Genomic DNA, 26,704 nt, shown 5'->3' on the forward strand with positions numbered 1-26,704 from the left:
TTGCAGGGTTCACACATCTATAACCTTCTCTTCAAAGTTAAGAATAAACAGCACGATGCACACCTACACTACAGGGTACTTGGTGAGAAACTGAGGAGATTCATGCTGTGTCTACAATGTGATTGAGTGATCATAACGAGTGACACACACGTGCAAAAAGAAATGGTTATGTACCCATATCATCGCTCCACAGATGCGCAAATACTCAACTAAATAAATTACTCCCATGAGTTGTACTAGAGCTAGGTCAATTAATTTGGATCGGAGAGAGTACTGTACTTAAATATCCTCTGGGCGCCATGTAGATCCCGATGAAATCTGTGGCCTTGAATCGCCCAAAGGAGTACTATCTTGGTTCAGTTATCTCCGAATCCGATAGCACCCCTTCACACGGCTCCTGTGTGTCGCACTGGCTCTGGGATGGCTCCGGCACACGTAAGGTTGCACTCTCGCAGCTGAGCATCAGAAGAACATCCCACATGCTGGGCCGGTCTCCCGCATTGGGCCTGGAGCACCATACCGCGATCTGAATGCATCTCATTATCTCGGCCATTTTTGATTCACCATGCAATGCTGGATCTATCATGTGGTACATCTCCATTGATCCTGCCATTGTCGGCAATCTGACAAGCTGCAGCATCATAAATAGAGAAGGCAATTCGTTTTATATTACTTGAGTGCCCCTATTTAGCAAATCCGATATATGAACAAAGAAAATGGGCTGGTACATCCAAGGAATTCTATTTGCAGAGCACAGTTTTCAGAGGACAGTAGTTAGCACATGTACTTACATCACCTGCATCCTTGAAAAGTGCATCGGGCCTCTTTGCAGTAATTATCTCAAGAAGAGTGATACCGAAGCTATACACGTCACTCTTAACTGAGTAGATACGGTCAATAACATATCCAGGATCCATATAACCCCTAAAACCAAACATATACGAAAATACATGAAGATGAAGAAAATACATGAGGTGATGGAGCAAAGGCTTACTGTGAATTTGATAAGTTCATACCTTGTACCGAGTAAACTACCCTTGTGTCGTTCACGCCCATCCGGACTACACACTTTTGCAAAAGCAAAATCAGTAATCTTAGGAGTCATGTAAGAATCTAAGAGAATCCTTTGTGGATTTAAATCCCCATGCATAATTTGTATCCCACAGCAATCATGTAGATAGGCCACCCCGCGGGCTATCCCTAAAATTATTTTGAAGCGCTCAGACCAGTTGAGCGACACCCTTGTTCCTGTGCCAGTGAGATACTTATGGTCACAATCGTGAGAGAACAAACTAAGTGAAAAAGGCCCACAATGAACTATAAGAACAACTTAGAAGAGGCATACCAGTTACCGTGTCAGACAAACTCCCATTTGGTAGAGATTCATAGACTAAAAGTGCTTCTCCTCTTTCACTGCAACATCCAATGAGCTTAGCAACGTTTTTGTGTAGAAGCTTTGCATGAAAGCGGACTTCATTTTCAAATGTGAGTGAAGAACGGGAGTTATTTTGATGAAATCTTTTGATCATGACTTCAAGTCCACTGTCCAATCGTCCCTGCAAGCATCAACACTAGGTTTATCTATGACAATTTGTCGGTATGTGATTTATTACTGCTGCAAAGATTTCCAAAAAAAAAAGGGGAGCGTCTAGGTTGGATGTATGCCAAATAACCATTTGATTCTAGACATATACATTTCGGCTCAATACAGTATTCAATTTTACATCCATGTTATGTAGAAATGCTTTAAGATTGTGCTCCTTTTGCAGATAACAAAACAAAAGGTGACATAAATATGTACATATCTTAATCCATGTTAAAACTAATTACAAGTAAGAATTTCTCTGGTAGAAATATGTCTAAATTGGCATGTTAGAACCTTCATCCGGGGAATGGATATCTGATGTGACCATAAACCGCGCTATTCCATGTACACTGCAGATTGGAGGTTTTTGTATTGAGGTGCCGTCGACACAACCAGAGAAGCAAAAGATCAAAGCAACCTTTAGAACACCATGCAATTTCTTTTGTATTGGTCGTCTGTGCGAGGAGTACCAGGACGTGAAGGCCGAAACCCCAAGGCAACGTGGAGGAGTCCAAACCATGTTGACTTAGCTTTAACATACGTACGTTCCTTGAGTGCTAGTCTGTTTTGGATTTTTGTGATCGGCTTGCCGGATACTTAATTAGTTAAATCATGATTAGTTAGAATAGGAAAGAGATAAGAGTCCGTATCTTTTTAGCTTGTTTGTTAGGTCGGTTGGTTCAGGTTTAGTTTTGCCTATAAAACAGGCAGGCCTCGGCCTTGTACGGGACGGAACTTTTTGGAGGTGGGTGGAGAAAAGCATCAGGTTGGATGCGTCAAATATATGTCTTGTTTGCTGATCCTTGAGGGATTTTGGAGCTGCTATATGTGTAGGATTTGATCCGATCAGATTCTTGCTCAAGTTTTTGTTCTTTGGTCTTCTTGCGTTTTTGCTTGATCCGAAGAGCCACTCTACTATTTCGACCCACGCTGTTGTTGCGACGATCGTTTGTCGACGTTCTTGCTATTTCGTTGAGTACCGTGAAAGATTGGGCCAATAAACGACTCGTCATCTAGTCAGGTCCCATCAGGTGGTATTCAGAGCAAGGTTGATCATGGTACGATTTTTCTCGCTGGTTTTTGAGTTGATCTACTTGAGTTGCTACAATGGTGAATTCACAGAAATCAAATTCAAGTGTGCATGGTGCACATGAAGAAGATGCGGAAGACGAGCTGCCCTTGCCCACCTATGATCCGAGTGTTGCGCCGGCTATCGTGCTAGGATTGGAGGCAACTCGTGACTATGTGCTGAATCTAGTGGGGAGGCGCATTGACAAGGTTGAGGAAAGTCTAGGAAAAAAGATTGCTGATTTGACTGAGGCCGTTCATCAATTGAGACCACGTTCACCACCTAGTGATGGGTCTGCTGCACCGCGTCGTCATCGGCAATTATCTGGACAGCGGATAGGCGAACAAGTTCGCAACAATGGTGAGCATCAAGACCATCAGTCTGAGGGGGCCGGTAGCTATTATGAGCCTGTGCGGCATGCTTATAACCATCATGGAGGTGGCCTACACCATGGGGGAGGACATGAACGTCCGCGACGCGCCTACGAAGATGATGGTATTGGAAGAATAAAAATTTCCATACCGTCGTTTAACGGCAAAGACAACCCGGATGATTATTTGGAGTGGGAGATGCGCGTGGATCAGATTTTTGATGGACAACGGTACACCGAGGCGAAAAAGGTTCGTGCTGCATCTATTGAGTTCACGGGCTATGCTTTAATATGGTGGAACCAACTATGTCGCGCGGGAGGACGTCCGGAGTCTTGGAATCAGATGAAGAGTATCATGAAGAGACGCTTTGTTCCGGAGCACTTCACTAGGACCTTGTACACACGCTTGCAGCAGCTTCGACAAGGTAACTCTAGTGTTGAGGAGTATTATAAGGAGATGGAAATATTACTGATTCGTACAGGGGTAGAGGAGCCTGAAGAAGCTACAATGGCACGGTTCATGCATGGTCTGAAATCAGAGGTACGAGACCGTGTCGATATGGTAGAATATAATGGATTACAGGGATTATTACACCATGCCATTCGAGCGGAGCAGCAAGTCAAGCGTCGTGTCGATCATGATAATTTATCAAACTCAGTGCGGCGTACTTTTCAGAGAGAGGGTGGAGGTAATAGCGGTTTCAAGTCAGATTCTAAGTCGGCTACCAAGGAAGTATCTCAACCCAAGGTTGAATTGTCTCGTGCTTCTAACGCCCGTACCAGTGATATTGTGTGCTTCAGGTGTGGTGGCAGGGGGCATAAGAAGTTTGAGTGTCCTAATGAGAGGAGGGTTCTCCTCACAGAAGAAGGATACATGTCTGCGAGTGATGGAGAGAAAAATGCTGACACATCTAGTGAGAAATCTGAAGATGATGAAAAAGTTACTGCGAGTTTTGAAGCCGCGGAAGCATACCCATCATTAATGGTGCAACGAGTGCAAGAAGACCGTATTGAGGATAAGGGGCAGCGATGGAATATTTTTCAGTCTGAGTGTAAGATCAACAACACCAATTGCAAGTTGATAATAGATGGTGGAAGCTACACCAATGCAGTCAGCAAAGGGTTGGTTGATGCTTTGGGGTTGCCTCTATGGAAGCACCCGCAACCCCATCGTGTCGAGTGGATGTATCATACAGGGAAGTTAAAGGTTACTCATAAGGTGCGCGTCAAATTTTCTGTTGGTGATTATACTGATATCGTGATATGTGATGTCATACCTATGGATGCATGTCACTTGTTATTGGGGAGACCATGGCAATATGATCACAATGCTACACATGAAGGTCGGACGAATACATATTCATTTTGGGATTCTGGGAAGCGACGCGTGCTACGACCGATGTTCGAGAATGCAATCAAGGTGGATGGACATGTCACATTGAAGAAGAAGGTTGCAAAGACTGCCTCGAAACCGATGACGGTTTCTTTTGAAGGGGGAGGGGATGATGTGACCATAAACCGCGCTATTCCATGTACACTGCAGATTGGAGGTTTTTGTATTGAGGTGCCGTCGACACAACCAGAGAAGCAAAAGATCAAACCAACCTTTAAAACACCATGCAATTTCTTTTGTATTGGTCATCTGTGCGAGGAGTACCAGGACGTGAAGGCCGAAGCCCCAAGGCAACGTGCAGGAGTCCAAACCATGTTGACTTAGCTTTAACATACGTACGTTCCTTGAGTGCTAGTCTGTTTTGGATTTTTGTGATCGGCTTGCCGGATACTTAATTAGTTAAATCATGATTAGTTAGAATAGGAAAGAGATAAGAGTCTGTATTTTTTTTAGCTTGTTTGTTAGGTCGGTTGGTTCAGGTTTAGTTTTGCCTATAAAACAGGCAGGCCTCGGCCTTGTACGGGACGGAACTTTTTGGAGGTGGGTGGAGAAAAGCATCAGGTTGGATGCGTCAAATATATGTCTTGTTTGCTGATCCTTGAGGGATTTTGGAGCTGCTATATGTGTAGGATTTGATCCGATCAGATTCTTGCTCAAGTTTTTGTTCTTTGGTCTTCTTGCGTTTTTGCTTGATCCGAAGAGCCACTCTACTATTTCGACCCACGCTGCTGTTGCGACGATCGTTTGTCGACGTTCTTGCTATTTCGTTGAGTACCGTGAAAGATTGGGCCAATAAACGACTCGTCATCTAGTCGGGTCCCATCAATATCTATCTTTAACAAGCAGCATGCAATCTTTCGCCTCTCAAAACTCAATATCAGAGCTATGCTGTTTAGGAAAAATTCAGAAAGAATAAAGTTTAATGTGTCGTATGCAAAGGTAAAGGTGTTGTGGATGCACCTTTTTTGCATGCCATTATTAGCCAGGGTTGATGAAACTTGATTTACATATGCCAAGACATGTCTTGTCAGATCTTTTATAAACTTGAGGTAGCTAAATCAGAAGCAGGGGGACAGGGAATTTTAATTAATGAACTGATCACTTCATGATGTTTGAATATATGAAAGTAAAGGAGCAAAGGCATGTTTGCTGATGTAATGCCCAAACAATTTTTTGCACTGGTAATTTGGTCATCTTAAAAGGGTAACAGCATCAGTAAAAAACACTAAAACTACCAGCGAATAAACCAGGGAAGTTTTGTTGTGAAAATTTAGTTATGATGCTTGTGTGTTATGCATTTGAAAAGTGCAGCAAGACTTGGACCATTAAGAATATACTTGCGAAGAATAATACAAGAAGATAAAAAGTTTTTTTTTCCTCCTAGATCCAAAAAGGATTTTTTTTTCTTTTCTTTCAAAAGCACATTCATACTATGTACCTTATACACATCAGCGTATCCACAACTTCTAATTTTGCATTGGAATGCAAAATTATTTGTAGCAGCCAACAATTGGGAGAAATGAAAACCTGAAAACCCTGCAGGGAATGCACCATGAGCTTTGTTTGTTTGTGATGCAGACTGTAGTTTCCTTTCAAAGTTGATGGGTTTTGCCGAATGTTATAACTAATACGTCTAAATATTCATTTATTGATTCTATTATCTTCAGTATGCATTGATGTTGAGTTGGTGCTTGTAGCTACTACCTGATCCGTTGAGTTCATGAATACAAGGAGCTGTTTCTACCATTTTCCAGGGCAAACAGTGACCCCACCGGAACTTCTGCTTCCTAGCAAAAGGTTCAGCAATTTCCTGGTAACCTGAATTAAAACTCAATTAAATATGTTATACACATGACTCATGAGCAATATCAGAAAAAGTAATAGGAATATACTTTGATTAAACCATGTTCAAGAAGAATCATACAGGACATGAAGTTGTACTTTGGAAAGTTAAGTAAACATTTGGCAAGGTTGAACATGAAAGTACATGGCCCCATGGCAAGGAAATCAGCTCCCACTTATGGGTTAAGATCCCATCTCTCAGTTACGTAGTTTGTCATTTAAATTAGGAAGAGCTATTAACTTGGGACTCAAGTCAATCAGAAGATCTATGATTTATTACTTATATCGGATTGTTAAAGAGCAACCCCTATGAGTAATAAATCCAGCTAGAATTAGGAGAGCAACTCTTCTATCTTGCCTTTGGGGTGATAGCCCTTCCCCTACCTGTCCCTAAAACCTAGTAGTACACAATACAATGCAATATATCAAATTCAAGATCCCAACTCCATAAACAGTTAACTGAAAGAATTACTTGTTAGCTGGTGTTCCTCAACAGCAATGGACTCAGCGCTCCTGCATGCCTGCGATCTTTCTAATTCAACAGGCCGTAAACTACATTCAGTCCTGAAAATTCATGGTTAAGAGATAAAAGTAACTATTTTATGTATGTAACTAAATGTTTTGGAAATAATGTTGTGGCCACTTCTTGCAGTAACCAAGCAACAGATTAAGTATCTCTATTTCCTTGTGCTTGCTAACAAAGTAAGTACGTAGACCAAATTGATGAATTCTGACTGAGCTTCAGAGTTTGAGTGACTGATAGATGATGTCAGCACTCCTCCTGCGTCCTGAAACAACAAAACAAATTTCAAGCATACGAGACTAGTATTACGTGAAGACCCTTGGCTACAATCGAAAAGCCATGATGATGTTTACCAGTGAAGTACAAACTGACTATACCTGAGATGAGCACGTCGACAGCGTGCCGTTGCTTATTCTTTCGAGACGACAAGTTATGTCAGCATGGAAGATCATAGGGTAGAAGCGGAGGTGCTTGGCAATCTTCTTCTTCACGCGTCGGAACTGGTCAGTGTGTTTCCATTCCATGAATATGCGATATGTGGTGCTGCAGTCCTGGCAGGAGCTGACGAGGCTGTACGCCTCCCGGAGCGTCCCCTCCAGCCCATTGAGTGCATTTACAATCTCTTCTCGCTAAATCATTTCTGGGTTTTGCAGCATCCGTAGCAGGCCATTTATCAACTGCACATCCTGCACAAGCTCCTGGCAGGTCTCCTTGTTGCGCTGAACTGTCTGTGCTGCCTGTACAATCGTCGAGATGAGCCCCAACGCATCCACCCCCACCAGCTGCGCGCTGCCTGCTCCATGCCGTTCCACTGCGCCATATCTGCACCACCTCTCTCCTTCTGTGAGTGAAAACGGTAGGAAAGGAAACCACTGTATTATGCATGTAAATTCCAAGAAAGATCACTGAAAGACAAAAAAAAATTGATCAAAACTGTCGAACCATTCGAGGTTGGAGGGTAAGTAATTTTTTTTTCCCGTTTTGTCTAAGTAAGGATAATAATGCAAACTCACTTCTGAACAGGATCCATTTGCCTATTACCAGAAAAAATACTTTGAACGTGTTGCCAGTAGCCAGATGCTTTAGGTGACTGATTAATCTTATTCATTTGGCGGTCGGGGCCAGATTCAGAACAAAAACTTTATTTGGTTCTGAGTAAGAAGTAAGAACACATGGAGGTTCAAAACACAGTTCAAAGGAAGGAGATAGGAAGTACTCCCTCCGTCCCAAAAGTTAGTACAAAGTTGAGTCAATTATTTTGGGACGGAGGGAGTAGGAGCATACCTTGGGATTGAAGCAGAGTAGATTGCCTGTCAGCTGTTTAACTGCGAGCAGCACACGAGAAACTGTCTGCCTCGATCCTGTCCTGAAGTAGCGGTAGAGGTGGGTGGAGCAGATAGCCACACAGTACAGTGTTCTGTGGGACATGGGTGGCCATGGTGTTGTCGATTCTGCTTGACCTTTGACTGCAATGAACGCGTGTACTGCTAGACATGAGAGGCTGACTGCAGACGCAAAGAAAATGCGCAATCGGCAGAGGCAGTCTCCGGCTCCGCGAAACTTCCTGGAAGGTGAGTGACGACAATGCTTAGACAGAGGCGAGACGACGAGTGCTTGACCTTGACCTTGACGAGACGACGAGTGCTCGCCGTGGTCGCGTGGTGTCTGCACGCTCAGGGCTCACGGTCTCAAGGAAATGGAGAGGACGCGGTTAGACAGAGACCAGGGAGGTGTGATGTCTGCGCCTGTCGCTCATGGCGCTCCAAGCACAATGGCCGGCGGAGGTGTCAAGCTGCGCGGCATTTCCGCGAGCACCTGGAGCGCAGAGGGAGAGCAGGAGAGGGAGTGGCGCGAGCACAACTCGCTCCGCCTCCGCTCCGCGGGAGCTCTGGATGCCCGGCGCGCGGATCTTCCACCGGGGGTGCACCAGCCGCCTCCCCTCCACGCATCATTCAGCGCGCGTCTCGATCGGTGGCGCTCGGCCGGCAGGGCGCCGGGCGGAGCGTCCGCGCGGCCGAGCGCACGAGCGTGCTTGCTCGGGCGCAAACTGTCTCGCTCTCGGCGAGTCGCACGCCCCGCTCGCCTGCAGTTGCTTCCGCATGGCCCGGCCCACTAAGCTGCCGTTTCTCGTTTTCTCGTTCGATTGTTTTTGGTTCTTTTTGTTGTTCCTATTTACTTTTTTGTTTTCACCTTTTTTAAAAGTTCCCTCACTCCATGAGCTTTTGCAGTTTTTGAAAAATTTCAACGGATATGAAAAATGGCCGTATAATGTAAAAGATTGTTCGTGTGGTTTTTGCAAAATGTTCATAAAATTCAAAAGCTTGTTTGTCAATTTCCACAAAAGGATCACATGTTTAAAACATATATGTTCATGCCATTTAAAAAATCTTCATGAAAATATTAAAAAAAATTCACATAATTGGTAAACAATGTTCTACTATTAAAAACAACTTTTAAAGGAAAATAAAAAATGTTCACACGTTTAAAAATATGTTCATGACATTTCCTAAAAAAGTTTAAGAAATGCAACAATTTGTTCGTGCAATTTCTTATTAAAAAATTGTGCCCTTAAAAATATTCATAAATAAATAAGAAATTTTTGCATGTTTGCGATAATTTTGGAAAACTTTAACGCGTGCTTAAAATTGTTCACCGTGTATTTAAAAATGGTTAATATGCAAGTTACAATTGTTCAACATATCTTAAAAAAATGTTCAACATGTATTTAAAAATGTCCAAATTGTATATGAAATGTTTAAAATATTCACCACGTATTCGAAAATGAAAGTAAAAAATAGAAAAAAGGGAAAGGAAAAAATAAATAATAAAGAAAAAATAAAATGGGAAAAGTAAAAAAACAAAAGAAATAGAGTAAAAAGGCTAGAAAATAACCATAGAAAAAACAATAAAACCTGGTTGAAAATCAGAACAAATACACTTAAACCGGCCAGAACTATTAGAAAATTGTGTAAAACCTAGAGTGATACCCTAAACAACTTTGCATGTTTTTCTGGCATTGTTAGGACATCATGCCATCATATTGCATTGCATTAACTTGACATGAACATATTAGTCACAACAATATTTTTATTATTTCAAACCCTAATTAATATTGCTATTATTATTCTTTTTCGTCCTAAACCCCTGGCCTCTCTCCCAAACTTTCACATGATGTTCTTTTCTCATATTAGAGCTTGTAAGGCCCCATATGCGGTATTATTCCAAATATAGACCATAGCGGTCCATTTATAGAATAGAAGCACAGATAGAGTCGTCGTAGCATATGACTTCGTATCATACACACAATGTCATATGTCATGGTCTTTACAAATCAAATATAAGAGCAATTCCACTACCAAAAAGATGGTATATATATGAATAGGGCATACAAGTGTAAAGATCAAAATTTATTAAACACGAAGACCACATGGTCCAACATTATCATCACAGCCGAAGTCTCAAATAGTCCGAGTAAAAAAATCAAGTAATGCCTAAGAGGTGGAAACATTAAGCAAGCAATCACATTCCATCGATTCCATGCTGCCAGCTAGAACCCGCTAATCTACTCGTCATCGTCGAAGAACTCCACATACTAACGAACCTGTCGTCACAATTAGCGTAGTAGCGTGTACCTGTAGTTGTTGTTGTGGAAAGGGTGAGTACTTTGGGTACTCAACAAGTCTCATTACTGAAGATACTAGAACTAACAATACTTTCAGGTGTGATAATGGGTTAAATGGTGAAGTTACAACAAGCGGCTAAGCAACATACTATACTTACTTTTATTAGAATTTGAGATGAGAAAGCATATGCGAACGAGGTCGTAAGTTGATCATATATCCACCTACCTACCCATTCATAACACTCTGGTGTCCTCTCCTCGGGAATTATCCCTCGAAGAAGAGACAATCAAGGCATGCACATGTTGGCAAATTTTTGTTAAATTGATTAAGGTTGTCCATGAATCAGCATTAAGCTCCAAATCATCCATAAATGCGAACACGGCTTTCGAAGAACATTTAAACCTGCAGGGGTGCACCAACATCCCCATCATAGGCTCCATACACACTCTGTTAACAAGCGGAATCTACCGCTTAGAGGCACCCATTTTATGAGCTAGCACCGGAAGTCCCGAGCGGCACGACAACGCTTGCTCGGCGACACGAACTACTGTGACACAAGACATGCTGATTAAGGCAGTTTTCAAGGAACGGTACTTGCTCCGTTACTATAGTCCAGGAGACACCCGCTGGGTCGACATCCGAACCAAGAGTCGTCGTATCTCTGACCCGGTCGCTAGTATTGCACCAAGTTCCGAGGTGGCTAGTACTAAATCCCAAGTAGCCACTCGTAGCTTCGCACGTGCGGACCAACGTGGGATTCCACACCACTGCCCCAAGTTTTTCGAAAGATCCATGAGGCCATGGTCCTTGACAAAGAAAACACAAGTTTGTAAATTTAAACCAACTTATGACTCTTGGATAGTTTGCAGTTATGGAAACTGTCAAGGGGGCATAAAAAACCCACATATGGTTAACACGCTCAATCATGGAACATAATAACAAGAACTTGATTCTTAGGGAAACTCAAATGAAACAAAAACAATAAGGCATTAGGCCCAGCCTTCCACCCTTCGTCTTGTGCACTACCATATCATAATATCATATACTCCTTCCGTTCCAAAATAAAGTTGTACTAAATCAAAGACACTTATTTTAAAATGAAGGGAGTACTTAATTAACATGTCCTAGACAAGAGCAACGAAGGTAACAACATGACATAAGACAGACTCTGCAAACCCTATGCATGACACTAAGCAAAGGTTAAGCACACGTAACATAGCCATCACAAAATTTGCTAGGAGGTGGAAGTCAAGGTTGTGCTTAGTTCCAACATGCCGGTTTGCAAAAATACTTCTGGCAAGGGATCCATGAAGAGCACGCCACCTCAAGTTTTTTTTTTATCCCATGGTTTGTCGTCGCATGCTGGATTAATTGACATGTGCTCCATGTGCTGAAAAAAAATTGACATGTGCTCCATCAGCCAACTCACTTATTTCGCTCCTCTAGTAACTTTGATATACTACTAGTGTTTTCTGCAGCGATTGCGGCAACACGGTGGTTGCCTAATTCCACAATCAACCATACGTATGTCAGACGGATGGGAAAAAATCAATGCGTATTGCGCCTTCATTTTCTGCAAGCTGGTGAGGAAATAGGACTTTCAAAGCTCCTGTACGTCTGGATCGCTGTGTCTAGATTGTTTTTACCATTCAACGGGATCCCCTAAATATCCGCGGACCTGGTAGCATATCTGAGGATGTTGAGATATGTATATTGCATGTATATTTCTTGTACCACAAGCCGTCTTCCTTCCTTATATAGTTGAGGACATGGCTACCCTTGTACCTATATATATACGTGTATATGCACCCGATCAATATAGCGTAAGTTGCATCTATCCTCTAATCTCCTATATGGTATCAGCCTAACTCGGTCTACCCTCGCGCGCCCTGCAACCCTAGCTGCTGCCGCGCCTTACCTCTTTCCGCCGCCGCTCTAGCTGCTGCTGCGCCTCTCTCCAGCGCGCCCTAGTCGCCGCCGCACCTCACGTCCCAATCAGTTGCGCTGCTCCCTTGCTTCCAGCCACGCCCAGCGCTGCTTTCGCATCCCCAGCCGCGCCGCCGTTTTTCCTCAAGTCGTGCGTCGCTTCTGCCCTAGCACCCAGCCGCGCCGCTTTCGCCTCCCAGCCGCGCCGCTCATCCATCGCTGCCATGTCTCACTCGAGCCTCTCCCACGCAGCAACCCGTTCGCCTCTTCCTCCGAGGCCGGCTCTCTCCCCAACCCGGCGTACATCCGTGACATTCCGATCTTCGATCGTGTTCCGATCAAGCTATCCCACACGGAGGCCAACTTCTATGCATGGAAAACCTATTTCAACCTCCTCTTCCGTGAGTACAACCTCCGTGACCACATCGACGGCACCACCGACTTCCTCGCCATGCGTCGCGATGAGGATTGGATGGCGCTTGACGCCACCATCATCCGGTGGCTCTTCCTCACCGTGTCCAAGGACATCTTTCACACTGTTGTTCGCGACGGTGATGATGCCTACACGGTGTGGACGAAGATCGTCGGCCTCTTCACCGACAACAAGCTCCAACGGATCGTCTTCTTGCAGCAGGAGTTTTTTGGTTGCCACCAAAACGACTCCTCCATCGACTCCTACTGCATGCGCCTCAAGACTCTCCCCGACGAGCTCAACGACGTTGGCTTCAAGGTTGGGGACGAGCTCCTCCTCTCCACCCTCACCGCCAGCCTCAACGAAGATCTCGGTAATGCCGCGTCCAATCTTACTCTTATGGCTAACCCTACTTATGAACGGGCGGTGGCCTATCTACGTCTTGAGGAGCGTCGCCTGAAGAACCTGCGGGCTCGTGCGGTTCATACCGCCTTCGCTGCCGGCTACTCCCACGGCGGGTCTACATCAACACCTCTCGCCGGGGGCCACGGCGCCTCGCTGCCTCCGCAGCCTCGCCCATCGGTGCCTCCAGCAGCCGCTGGTGCGGGTGGCTACGGCACACCCTACGGCGCCCTTCCGCCTTGGCCTCCGGCGCCGGTGCCCCCACCCCAACAACAGCAGCAGAACCAGGGCGACCGGCGCGGCCGTGGCCGTGGAAACCGCAGCAACAACGGCGGTGGACAGCAGCGTGGTGGTGGCCAGCAACAGCAACTTCCCTCGCCACCATGGGGGCACCGGCCACAATCCCTGGACCGGGGTTGTACACGCCTATACAATGCCGGTTCCCCGCGCTCCACTTCCAGGACTTCTCGGGCCTCGACCAGCGGCACACTAGGCCTTCTACGCGACCCCCAGCTCGGCGCTCCGGCACCACCGCCTCCCCCCTACCCTGCACAGTTTGGCTATGGCGCGCCAAACCCCAGTGGGGGGTGACGGGGTTTGCTGGCTACCCCACGCCGCCGGTCTCCTACGACCCGGCTCTGCTCTCGGCGCTGCAATACACGCCTCAGCCCGGTTCTTACACCGGCGGTGGCAACTGGTTCATGGACACCGGTGCATCATCTCATATGGCAGCCTACCCGGGTAACCTCTCCTCCGCGTCTCCCGTCCACACATCTTCTCGTATCATCGTCGGTAACGACGCTGGTCTTCCCATTACTCATGTCGGTTCTACTCCTTTTCCATCTACATCTAGGCCATTGTCTCTTAATAATGTGCTCGTGTCTCCTCAACTTATTCAGAACTTAGTCTCTGTTCGTAATCTTTCCCGTGATAATTTTGTAACTGTTGAATTTGACGAAGTTGGTTTCTCTGTTAAGGACGCCTGCACCTGGATGGTTCTTCACCGATGTGACAGTCCCGGCGACATGTACCCCGTCCAGCCTTCATCATCATCACGCACTGGACCTCTCGCTCTCTCTGTCGGCATTGATCTTTGGCACGCTCGTCTCGGTCATCCTAGCACCACCGCACTTCGTCAAATAGTCAAGGGTTTTTCTTTTTCATGTAATAAAGCGGATGCTCATTCTTGTCAAGCATGCCGCATGGGCAAACATGTTAGACTCCCGTTTAGTTCTTCTTCGACAGTTGCTTCTTATCCTTTTGAATTAATTCATAGCGATGTATGGACGTCACCTATCACAAGTAATTCTGGTTTTCTATACTATCTTGTTATTCTCGATGACTACTCTCATTTTGTGTGGACCTTTCCGCTTCGTCGGAAATCTGACGTTCCCGCCATCCTCCTCGCCTTTTTCTCCTATGTGTCTACACAGTTCGGTCGTCCCATCCATGCTCTCCAAACTGACAACGGGAAGGAATTCGATAACCTCACCATCCGTACACTTCTCTCCAACCACGGCACCATCTTTCGGTTAACCTGTCCATACACCTCCCAGCAAAACGGTTGGGCCGAACGCGTTCTTCGCACTCTTAATGACTGCGTCCACACTTTTGTTTCACGCCTACATGCCACCCCGGTTTTGGCCGGATGCCCTTGCCACCGCCACCCTCCTTGTCAACCTACGTCTGTGTCGTGTCCGTTGGAACTACACCCCACATCATCTTCTCTTTGGGTCTCCTCCATCCTACGACGGTCTTCGCATTTTCGGATGCCTCGGTTATCCTAGTGTCGCAGCCACCGCCCCTCATGAACTTGCCCCTCGCTCCTTGCCTTGTGTCTTCCTCGGTTACCCGGCTAACACTAAAGGCTACCGATGTTATGATCCGGTGTCTCATCGTGTCATCACCTCTAGGCATGTTTATTTCGACGAGTGCTCTTTTCCTTTTGCACAGGAACAAATGGAGGTGCCACCTGCTGGAGATGATCACCACTTGGCTGGCTCTACACACCGACGTGTTGCACTGGGACCTTTTTCTTTGGGTTGTGCACCGTTGGCCTCGCCAGCCCCTCAGCTGGCTTCATCAAAGTCTTTGCCGGTCTCGCCTGGCTCGTCGGCCACGCCGGTCTCGTCGGCCTCGCCGGCCACGCCGGCCTCGCCGGGCTCTTCGCCGGCCACCCCGGGCTCTTCGCTGGCAACGCCGGCGCCTTCACCAGCTTCGTCGGGGCAGTCGCCCAGCCCGGCCATGCATGGCGCGCCCCCGGCACCTGCTGCTTCTACGGCTACTGCACCACCACCTGCTGGTCCTATCACTCGTGCACGCATGGGCGTTCATCGGCCGAGTCTCCGTTACTCTGCTGATGAGTATGCTTGTCCGGCGTCTACGGTGCCACTGTCGCCTCTTTCGACCTCCGCTCGTATGGCTCTTCGCGACCCGCTTTGGTATGCAGCGATGAAGGAGGAATTTGAGGCTCTACAGCGCAATGCGACTTGGCAGCTTGTTCCCCGCCCCCGGCACGCCAACATCATTACCGGGAAGTGGGTGTTCAAGCACAAGTTTCATCCCGATGGCACCCTCGACCGCTATAAAGCACGTTGGGTGGTCCGAGGTTTTCGACAGCGTGCTGGCGTTGACTTCACGGATACATTCGCACCGGTTGTCAAGCCCGGGACGATTCACACTGTTCTTCAGCTCGCGGTATCTCGTGCCTGGCCGGTGCACCAGATGGACGTCTCCAACGCCTTTCTTCATGACCATCTTGAGGAGCAGGTCTATTGCCAGCAGCCTACGGGGTTCGTCGACGACACTCGTCCGGAGCATGTTTGCCTGCTTTCTCGCTCCTTGTACGGGCTCAAGCAGGCTCCCCGCGCTTGGTACCAACGCATTGCAGCGTTTCTTCATCAGCTCGGCTTTCGCTCCGCTTGCTCCGATGCTTCGCTGTTCATTTACCAACACGGGGATGCTACCGCCTACTTACTACTTTATGTCGACGGCATCATCATGACAGCTTGCTCTAGTGCTCTTCTTCGACAGCTTACCGATCGTCTTCGCGCTGAGTTTGCCATTAAGGACCTGGGTCCTCTGCACTATTTCCTCGGCATCGAGGTTGTTCGACGTGCAGATGGCTTCTTTCTTCATCAGCGGAAGTATGCTCATGAGCTTCTTGATCGCGCTGGGATGCTTAATTGCAAACCCGCGTCTACTCTTGTCGACACGAAGGCCAAGCTCTCTGCCACCGACGGATCACCTGCTCCGGATACTTCGTTTTATCGGTCTATTGTGGGTGCTCTTCGGTATCTCACTCTGACACGCCCGGAGCTTCAGTACGCCGTTCAGCAGGTCTGCTTACACATGCATGCTCCTCGTGATGCTCATTGGACTGCGGTCAAGCGGATCCTCTGCTACATCCGCGGCACCTTGGATTTCAGTTTGTCTCTTCATGCCTCTCCGGCTCTGGACATCACTGCTTACTCGGATGCTGACTGGGCCGGCTGCCCTGACACGAGACGTTCCACCTCAGGCTATTGTGTTTATCTTGGACAATCGTTGATCTCTTGGTCGTCTAAGCGGCAGCCCACTGTTTCTCGCTCCAGTGCTGAAGCCGAGTATCGAGCAGTGGCTAATGTTGTTGCAGAGTGCTCTTGGCTTCGTCAGCTTCTTCTTGAGCTCTCTTGTCCTGTCGCCAAGGCCACCATTGTCTACTGCGACAACGTCTCCGCTGTGTACCTCTCCGCCAACCCAGTTCATCACCGCCGCACCAAACATATTGAGCTCGATATCTATTTTGTTCGGGAACAGGTGGCTCTTGGACACATCCGGGTTCTCCATGTCCCTACTTCCCAATAGTTTGCGGACATCATGACCAAAGGGTTGCCTACGTCGTCTTTCGAGGATTTTCGCTCCAGTCTCTGCGTCGGACGTCCCGATGCTTCGACTGCGGGGGGTGTTGAGATATGTATATTGCATGTATATTTCTTGTACCACAAGCCGTCCTCCTCCCTTGTATAGTTGAGGACGTGGCTACCCTTGTACCTATATATATACGTGCATATGCACCCGATCAATATATCGTGAGTTGCATCTATCCTCTAATCTCCTATAGAGGATGTTCTGCGGACGTGTGGGCATCTGCATGTCCAACCAAAAGCAACCACGTTGTGACCCAATGCTCTCTTTTCCTAGCCGCATAACACACACACAACAAATAGGAAACTTTTAAGGCCAACTCCACCGCGCGACCGCAAACGGACGTCCGGTTTGGTCGGATTTTGTCCCTTTGGGGCGGCAATGGGTTCGCCCATGTCCGTCTCTGTCCGTTGGGTTGTGGGTGCGCCCAACGCGCGGCCATACCCCAAATCATGTCCGGGGTGGACGTGATAAAAAAACAAAAACTTAAAATAAAATACCTAAAAAAGTAAATAAATGCAGTTAAAAAAACTTAAAACATATTTAGGGTCACGGCCACAAAACGACCCAGTTTCACGCCGCACTTAAACGGCCCAGTTTCATAATTAACATAAAAGCAAAATAAAAAAATGCCGCCCGCGCGCTGCTGCCGCGCCCGTCCATGCCGTGGCCATCGCCGTCTTCAGTGGCCGCCGGTGTCGTCGTCGCTGCAGAGGTCGACGTAGTCCGACGGCGTCTAGAGATGGGTCGGCGGTCCGCGGTGCACGGGGGCGGCGGGCTGGAAGGTGGCCGGTGTCGGTGTCAAAACCGGCGGATCTCGGGTAGGGGGTCCCAAACTGTGCGTCTAGGATCGATGGTAACAGGAGACGGGGGACATGATGTTTACCCAGGTTCGGGCCCTCTCTATGGAGGTAATACCCTACTTCCTGCTTGATTGATCTTGATGAATATGAGTATTACAAGAGTTGATCTACCACGAGATCGTAATGGCTAAAACCCTAGGAGTCTAGCCTGTATGACTATGGTAATGAATATATGCGGTATCCGGACTACGCCCTCCGGTTTATATAGACACCGGAGGGATCTAGGGTTACATAGAGTCGGTTACATAAGAAGGAATCTTCATAGTTGGTCGCCAAGCTTGCCTTCCACGCCAAGGAGAGTCCAATCTGGATACGGGTACAGTCTTCGGCCTTCGCGTCTTCACAGCCCATCAGTCCGGCCCATGGATAACAGGCCGGATGCCCGAGGACCCCTTAGCCCAGGACTCCCTCAGTAGCCCCTGAACCTGGCTTCAATGGCGAGGAGTCCGGCGCGTAGATTGTCTTCGGCATTGCAAGGCGGGTTCCCCTTTCCGAACTCCAAGATAGTCTTCAGATGCGACGATAGTATCCGGCCCTGTCACACACATCATACACAACCGCAGAGAGAATACAATTTTACACGAGCTCCATCCCCTGACAACTTTTCGTAGCACGACATTGCATATGACCGGTCATAATTCCAAACCGCTTTTGTGTTCGACGCCCCACGTCCCAAGACGCGGTTGCCATTAGCATGTCTTGTCAAAGCAGAGATCGTGTCCCCTTACCGCGGGATTCTCAATGCGGGTATGGGTAACCCAACCGTGCCGTTTATACATCCCTTGGGAATAGGCGAATCCTAAGACGAGTGGGGAGGCGTTCAATATTCACTGCCTTTATAAGGGGATAAGGACTCCCTTTTCCTCTCTCACGCCTTCTCTCTGTCTCCGCCCTTCCAATCTCGAGCTCCAGCGCCCAAGTTCTAATTTCCTTTCCACTCAAGCTAGCACTCAACCATGTCCGGATCCGGAGGTCAGGGCAAGTGGATGGTCTCCTCCGTCAAGGAGGAGGACATCACTGAGCTTCGGGCGGCCTGATATTTGGCGAAGGAAATCGCCCACCGTCTGCCGGCCGAGGGACAAATCGTCCCCACGCCGAAGCCCGCCGAGAGGGTAGTATTCATTCCCCATTTCTTCCGCGGGCTAGGGTTCCCACTCCACCCTTTCGTCCGCGGGCTGATGTATTATTACGGGATAGATTTCCATGATCTGTCCCCAAATTCCTTCCTCAACATCTCGGCATTTATCATCGTGTGTGAGGCCTTCCTCCGCATCCATCCCCACTCCAGGCTGTGGCTCAAAGTTTTCAACGTGAAGCCGAAGGTGGTGGATGGCCAGCACGCGGAGTGCGAAGGAGCCATGGTGAGTAAGCTGTCCAACGTCTCCTGGCCAAAAGGCACTTTCGTGGACACAGTAAAGGAGTGGCAGAAACAGTGGTTCTACATCACAGAACCCCGCGGCACCACCTGGGCCGCGGCTGCCGAATTCCGCTCCAGTGCTCCCATGCGACTCACCTCCTGGGTCGAGAAGAGTCCGGACTGGTGTTCGCCTGATGAGCTGATAGCGCTGCAGACGCGCGTTCAAAGCATGGTAACCAAAAGCGTCAAGCTTGTTGATGTAATCCAGGTGATGCTAGTTCGCCGGATTCTCCCGTGTCAGCGCCGAAGCCGCCCTCTGTGGGAGTTCAATCCGAAGAAGCACCAGACCCTGGTGAGGCTCTTCGAGACTACTCACGAAGGAGCGTGGAAGCTGCTCTTTAAGGGCAACGAGAAACCGCCGGCCGCAGATTCAGACCGCGGGCACGACGTTAAACACCCCGCCAGCGAGGTATGTTATTTTTAACGTATCCCCTACTTGTTTGTTTCAAGGATGATGCCTGAGCTTTTATTATTGCTTTTTCAGGACTGGATGGAGAGGGCGAAGCGGATCCAGTGTCCGGCTCCACTGCCCGAGGAACCGGTCATCCCGCGTCTGGCGAAGATGCTGGTGCCGGCACCCTATAAGGCGCCGGAGAAGAAGGCCAAGAAAAAGGCCAAGGGGGCCAAGAGTGGCCCCCGTCGCAAGGGTACTTCGGACGTGACGTCCGAAGACGAAGAAGCCCATTCCTCTGTCCCTGAGGACAATGACGAGGAAGAGGAGGAGGAGGAGAACAACCCTCCCCCTGAGGAGAGAAAGAAGAAGAGGGCGGCTTCCGCGCATTTGGAGGCGGAAATGCCCAAGAAGGGGAAGGGCGTCTCCGCGGTCAACACCGCGTGGGACATTGACAGCAGTCCGGAACGATGCCCGCGCACTAAGCCCCAGGCCGCATCGTAAGTGTCATGACTCGTACATGCCCGTATATCCGGCCTTTTTTCTTTGTCATCTTGATGTGGTTTAACTGTACTATTGCAGTCCGGCCCGTGCCCACATCCAGTGATCCTCATCTGGAGGCTCGTTGGATCCGGCGGAAATGGCCAGCATGTCGCCACCGCCCGCTTATTCCCCCGTGGCCAGGGACGACACCGAAGTGTTGTCCCGGAGGACCGCTCCGAGCCGGGGAGGAGCCCAGGACGCTGTCCGGGAGGCGCCACAAGGCGAGACCTCCGCTGCCGGACATGTGGGGGAGCAGATCCCCATGGAGACTGGCGAAGAGGGCCGTATTCAGTTCGACCCTCAGCCGAATACGATTCCGGAGACCCATATGGCTCCGGAGTCGGGCGAGCATCCCCCTTCGAAGGAGGGGGGTGCGTCGATTCCATCGGTGGCCCCTGTCCAACCAGGGGCGCCGGATAACCTGATGGAGGCGCTACGAGGCGCCTCCCTTGTGGACGAGCACCGTGTCCTTATGGGTGCGGTGATCGAGAAGGTTCAGTCCGCCAAGGGTGGACTGAACAAAGCCTGCAGCAACCTGTTGACAGGTTTTGAGGTAAGTGACGTAGAAAGAGAAAAGCCCCATGTAGACAGTAGCCCCAGAGACACTGTCCGGTGTTTGGTGATGAAGCTATGTACCTAGGGTAGGGTCATAGGCCTGACCTAGACACCTTCCCCAAGGACATCACCCTAAAGTCAGAAGCATTCGAGGGGTACCATCGTTCACTCGACCAGAAACATTCCACTCGGAAGAATCAATGTCACTCGACCATAACAGAAACCACTCGACATATGGAAGATCTAAGGTCACTCTACACAGCAACGGTCGGGCGTTTACTCATAGACTTAATGATCATTTATAGCACTTTATTACGGACGTTACCTGTAACGTTCCTTCTTTATGTACATTGAACTTCTTGTAACGTGGGCTGGCTGGGGTCCCGACACACTCTATATAAGCCACCCCCTCCACTAGGACAAGGGTTCGCACCCCCTGTAACACACAGACACGCATAATCCAGTCGACCGCCTCCGGGCACCGAGACGTAGGGCTATTAATTCCTCCGCAAAGGGTCTGAACTCGTAAAACTCGTGTGTACAACTTCGCCATATCTAGGATCTTGCCTCTACATACCTACCCCCATTCTACTGTCAGTCTTAGATCCACGACAGTTGGCGCCCACCGTGGGGCAGGTGTCTTAGCGACTTGTTGGTGAAGTTGCGATTTTTTCATTCCCATCATCATGGTTTCCGGCGGTGGATTGGCTGAGGGCCGTGAGATCCGTCTCGGCATGCTCGTCTTCGTCGCCGACGACTCCCCCTGGCTCCAAGAGGCTCCACTCGACGTGGAGGCGCTCCCCGTCCGCGGGGCGACGCACTTTCGCGCGTGCGTCCGCGGCGTCCTTCTTCGACAGCCGTCGACTCAGTATCGGTCGGCTCCTGTGGCGTCCTCGCTCCCCGCTGCTCGCCGGCGCAAGTGTTTCGGTCGATCGCGGCTCCAACGGTGGGTGAGGCACGCAGTGGCCCGCCAGTCGGCCACCCCGCAAGTCGCGGCAATCGAGCCCGACGAAACTCTCTACGGCCTGTTCGACCTGTCAACTGGCTCCGTCGAGACCGCATCCGAGTGCGACAACAGTGACCCTGCGGCAGAAGTTTTGATGGTCAATGGACCACGCAGTCCTCCTGGCTTCCCCCGCAACGACGGTGGCGATGGCGGTGGCGATCCGTCACGTGCTCACGAAGAGTACCGCCCCGAGCCTCTTTCTTTGCAGCAGAGGGAAGAGCTCCGCCGCCGCAATATGGATGCACTTCACACTCCTATCGTTGGAGAAACCCCCGAGGCCCGAGCCTTGGAGGAGGTGCGCCTAGCCAACTTGGCTAAGCGCACTCGACTGGAGAACCTCCAGCACGCACTCGACAAGCGTGCTCGGCAGCGGATTCCTGAATCCAGTCGACGACAACTTTTTCCGCCTCCAACTCAGGTATACCGAACTCCGATTCAGAATCTCACAGCTGCAGCCCGAATAGCAGAGTCGATTCATCCTTCCCAGTCGGAAGCTGGCAGAGGTTTGATGCAGATCCGGGCTTTACTCCGGGCAGCGGGAGAGCAGAACACAGCAGTATCTCAGTCGCAGAATAGGATTCATAGCAGATCTATGATGGCAGACACAGTTCAGTCGGCTCACAGCCCAAGATCGCCTCCAAGGCGTGAGGGACGTGGAGACCGACGAGATCGGTACAGAAACCGTGAGCGGTATGATCACCGACTCGACCACGATGACCGTCGTCGAGCGCCCACGCCTCCCCCGAGGAGTGGGTCATATGTGCCTCGGCAGCACGATGACAGACGCCCTCACAGTGGTGGATGAAGAATTCCAGTCGACCCCAGAGAGCCGGGCTTTGATGCGAGATCTATTCACGTTCAAGGTCTGGTTGACAGGAACAGAGCGCACAGAGAAGGCCATAACTAGGGATGAAAATGGAATGGCAACTTTCCGTATTTCCAGAGGAAAAATGGAAATGGAGAGGAAATATGAAAACGAAAATGGAATTTTGCAAAACGGAAGTGGAAGTGGAATTTTTTATGCGAAAACGAAAACAAAAACGGAACGGTGTTTTCCGGTGGCATAGGCATGGGAATGGAACTTTCCATTTCCGTGAATATGGAATTTCTGTTTTTACTATAGACCTATGGCTGTTTTGTAGTCCAACCACCAAACAACACACAATTATACAATGAGTAGAATGGATCATTTGAGCCCAACTTCTACTACCACACACGTACTCAACTTGACCATATACACAATTGTCCTGTACTACTACAATACTACACTAAGTTGCTAACATAATGTTTTTTGTAGCCATGTTAACAATTTATTAAATTTGTTTCTGCTTTGCGCATATTTCTCTTTGATTCAAGGTTTTTTTAATTTCCGGTCAACGCCCACTTCTGTTTCCGTGTCTGCTTTGTATTCGCTCTGTGTCCGTTTCCGGTAGTATCTGTTTCCGTATTCATTTCCGGGGTTTCTGTATTCGTTTCCGCTTCTGCAAAAATATATGAAAACAAATATGGTAGCACTCAGTTTCGTCCGTTTCCGCTCCGTTTTCATCCCTAGCCATGACAGAGATTATCCGACTGGCAGTAGAGTGCATGTTTCAGGTCCAGAGTGCTTTAGCAGAGCCATCAGGGCAGCAGTGATTCCTCCCAACTTCAGGTTGGCGGCTGGAGTCAGCAAGTTCACTCGTGATTCCAAGCCTAACACTTCGCTTGAGGACTACTGAGTGGCTGTTCAGATCGGTGGCAGCAATGATGAAGTGGCCATGAAGCACCTTCCTCTGATGTTGGAAGGCTCGGCCAGAGCGTGGTTGAATCAGTTAGCACCTGGCAGCATATATAGTTGGGAGGAACTTGCCCGAGTGTTTGTTAGAACCTTTGAAGGTACATGCAAACGGACAGCAGGGTTAACAGAGTTGCAATCCTGTGTGCAGAAACCGAATGAGACCTTGAGAGATTATATCCAGAGATGTATCACGTTGCACCACACAGTGGAGAATGTGTCAGATCATCAAGCAGTTTGTGCCTTCAAGGAGGGTGTTAAGTATCGAGAATTGAACCTGAAGTTTGGTCGGACTGGGGATATGTCCTTGAGTCGGATGATGGAGATTGCCACCAAGTACGCTAATGGTGAAGAGGAAGACTGACTCCGGACTGGCAAGCACAAAATAGTCGCCCAAGAAACCGGAGGAGGGAATTCCAATCGGAAACAGAAACGCAAGGCCGAACCAGCGGCTCCTGGTGAGGCTTTAGTTGTGGCTCAAGGAAAGTTCAAGGGGAAGCCCAAAGGGCCGTGGAACCCTAAGAAAGTGAAAGATCAAGATGGAAATGATGTGTTGGATTTACCCTGCCACATTCACGCTAAAAAAGATGAAGAGGGTAATCTCATTTACCTTAAACACACCACTCGACAGTGTCGGCTCCTGATCCAGCAGTTCCGAGAGAAACAACCCAAGGAGAAGGAAAAAGAGTCGGACAAGGGTGAGGATAGGGAAGAAGATGATGATGGTTTTCCCAACGTCAATTCCACTCTGATGATTTTTGCCGATGTTGAAAGCAAAAGTCGACTGAAAGTTATCAACAGAGAGGTGAACATGGTTGCTCCGGCAACACCAAGTTATTTGAAGTGGTCCCAGACTGCCATCACATTCGACCAGTCTGACCATCCGGCACATATAGCCACTCCTGGGAGGCAAGCGCTAGTGGTCGACCCAGTTGTTGAAGGCACTCGACTGACTAAAGTGCTGATGGATGGTGGTAGTGGCCTGAATATCCTGTATGCTGAGACCTTGAAGGGAATGGGCATTCCGATGTCCAAGCTTAGTGAAAGCAATATGAGTTTCCATGGTGTCATACCTGGCAAGAAGGCTGAATCACTCGGCCAGATTGCCCTTGATGTGGTTTTCGGTCATTCCAAGAATTACCGCAAAGAAAAGTTGACATTTGAAGTGGTGGATTTCCAGAGTGCTTATCATGCTATTCTGGGTAGGCCTGCCTATGCACGTTTCATGGCTCAACCATGTTACGTGTACCTCAAGTTGAAAATGCCTGGTCCCAAAGGAGTGATTACTATCACTGGCAATCGGCAGAAGGCATAAGAGTGCTTCCAGAAGGGCTCGAAAATCGCCGATGCACAAATGGCAGCAGTCGAAATGCAAGAATACCGGAAGAACGCAGACCCGAGTGATTTGTTGCGCTCCAAGAAGCCTGCGACTAATTCTGTATTTCCGTCGTCCGGTGAAACCAAGCCGATTAACATTCACCCGACCGATCCTAGTGCTGCTCCTACTCATATTTCAACTTCACTCGACAGCAAATAGGAAGAAGCGCTCATCCAGTTCCTCCGTGAGAACTGGGACATCTTCGCATGGAAACCTTCTGACATGCCGGGTGTACCCAGGGGACTGGCTGAGCATCGTTTGTGAGTCGACCCGAAAGTAAAACCGGTCAAGGAACATCTTCGACGGTCCGCCGTACAGAAGAGAAAAGCAATTGGCGAGGAAGTGGTCGGCTGCTCCGAGAGATTTACCACTCCGAGTGGCTCACCAATGTTGTCATGGTCCCCAAGAAGGACGATTCACTTCGCATGTGCATTGACTTCAAGCATATCAATCGGGCCTGCCCGAAAGATCATTTTCCTCTCCCCCGCATCGACCAAATCGTCGACTCGACTGCGGGGTGTGAGCGATTGTCTTTTCTAGACGCCTATTCCGGGTATCATCAGATCCGACTGTATGGTCCCGATGAGATAAAAATTGCTTTCATCACTCCATTCGGATGCTTCTATTATGTCACCATGCCATTCGGCCTGAAGAACGTCGGAGCCACATTCATGAGGATGATTCAGAAATGTTTGCTCACTCAAATCAGTCGGAATGTGGAAGCATACATGGATGACATTGTGGTCAAGTCACGTAAGGGTTCCGACCTGCTGGCTGACCTTGCTGAAACTTTTGCCAACCTCAGAAGGTATGATATCAAGCTTAATCCATCAAAGTGCACATTCGAAGTTCCTGGCGGAAAGTTACTCGGTTTCCTCGTTTCCGAACGAGGGATCGACGCTAACCCAGAGAAAGTTGGTGCTATACTCCGGATAAAACGCCCTGTGCGTGTGCACGATGTCCAGAAGCTTACTGGTTGTTTGGCCGCCTTGAGTCGGTTCATTTCTCACCTCGGTGAAAAGGCATTGACTCTTTACCGATTGATGAAGAAGTCTGACAAGTTCGAGTGGACAGATGAAGCTGACGCAGCGTTTGCAGAGCTCAAAGACCTGCTTTCCACCCAGCCGGTGCTTGGTGCCCCAATCAGCAAAGAGCCTTTACTGCTTTATATTGCAGTCACAGGACAAGTTGTCAGTACAGTGCTCACGGTCGAGCGGGAAGAAGAAGGAAAAGCCTATAAAGTCCAGCGCCCAGTATACTATGTTTCTGAAGTGCTGACTCCATCAAAGCAAAGATATCCACATTATCAGAAGCTTGTTTATGGGATTTACATGACCACGAAGAAGGTTGCACACTATTTCTCTGATCGCTCCATTACAGTCATCAGCGACGCACCATTTTCAGAGATTCTGAACAACAGAGATGCAACTGGTCGAGTGGCAAAGTGGGCGATTGAACTCCTTCCCTTGGATATCAAGTTTGAGGCAAAGAAAGCTATCAAGTCCCAAGCAATAGCAGATTTCATCGCCGAGTGGATCGAACAGCAACTTCCGACTCAGATTCACTCGGAGCATTGGACCATGTTCTTCGACGGATCCAAGATGCTGAATGGTTCTGGTGCTGGGGTGGTATTGGTATCCCCCCGAGGTGACAAACTCAGCTATGTTCTCGAGATTCACTTTGACTCCTCCAACAATGAAGCTGAATATGAAGCACTTTTGTACGG

The 26,704-nt window shown here is 48.7% G+C and overlaps 1 pseudogene; it reads right to left on the reverse strand.

Annotated features, from left to right (window-relative positions):
• LOC109744819 (uncharacterized) lies at nucleotides 1–9,175 on the reverse strand (annotated as a pseudogene).
• Between the last annotated feature and the right edge of the window lie 17,529 nt (nucleotides 9,176–26,704).

The sequence above is a fragment of the Aegilops tauschii genome, chromosome 5 (assembly GCF_002575655.3).
Source record: "Aegilops tauschii subsp. strangulata cultivar AL8/78 chromosome 5, Aet v6.0, whole genome shotgun sequence".
Taxonomy (NCBI): domain Eukaryota; kingdom Viridiplantae; phylum Streptophyta; class Magnoliopsida; order Poales; family Poaceae; genus Aegilops; species Aegilops tauschii.